Source organism: Camellia sinensis, unplaced genomic scaffold (assembly GCF_055761805.1).
Source record: "Camellia sinensis isolate YWXY unplaced genomic scaffold, ASM5576180v1 Unanchor6, whole genome shotgun sequence".
Taxonomy (NCBI): domain Eukaryota; kingdom Viridiplantae; phylum Streptophyta; class Magnoliopsida; order Ericales; family Theaceae; genus Camellia; species Camellia sinensis.
The window spans coordinates 16,557,501-16,558,035 of NW_028129474.1; positions in this window are offsets into that span (position 1 = coordinate 16,557,501).

Consider the following 535-nt stretch of genomic DNA (forward strand, 5'->3'; position numbering starts at 1 on the left):
TCGGCCCGCAGGCCTTGCTACGGCGTCGCCCAACATGCAATGCCACGGCCTCGGCCCGCATGCCATGCCACGGCCTCGGCCCGCATGCCTTGCCACGGCGTCGCCCAACATGCCATGCCACGGCCTCGGCCCGCATGCCTTGCCACGGCCTCGGCCGCGCATGCCATGCCACCGCGTTGCCCGGCATGCCATGCCTTGGCCTCGGTCAACATGCCATGCCACGGCCTCGGCCTCGGCCCGCATGCCTTGCTACGGCGTCGCCCAACATGCAGTGCCACGGCCTCGGCCCGCATGCCATGCCACGGCCTCGGCCCGCATGCCTTGCCACGGCGTCGCCCAACATGCCATGCCACGGCCTCGGCCCGCATGCCTTGCCACGGCCTCGGCCGCGCATGCCATGCCACCGCGTTGCCCGGCATGCCATGCCTTGGCCTCGGTCAACATGCCATGCCACAGCCTCGGCCTCGGCCCGCATGCCTTGCTACGGCGTCGCCCAACATGCAGTGCCACGGCCTCGGCCCGCATGCCATGCCAC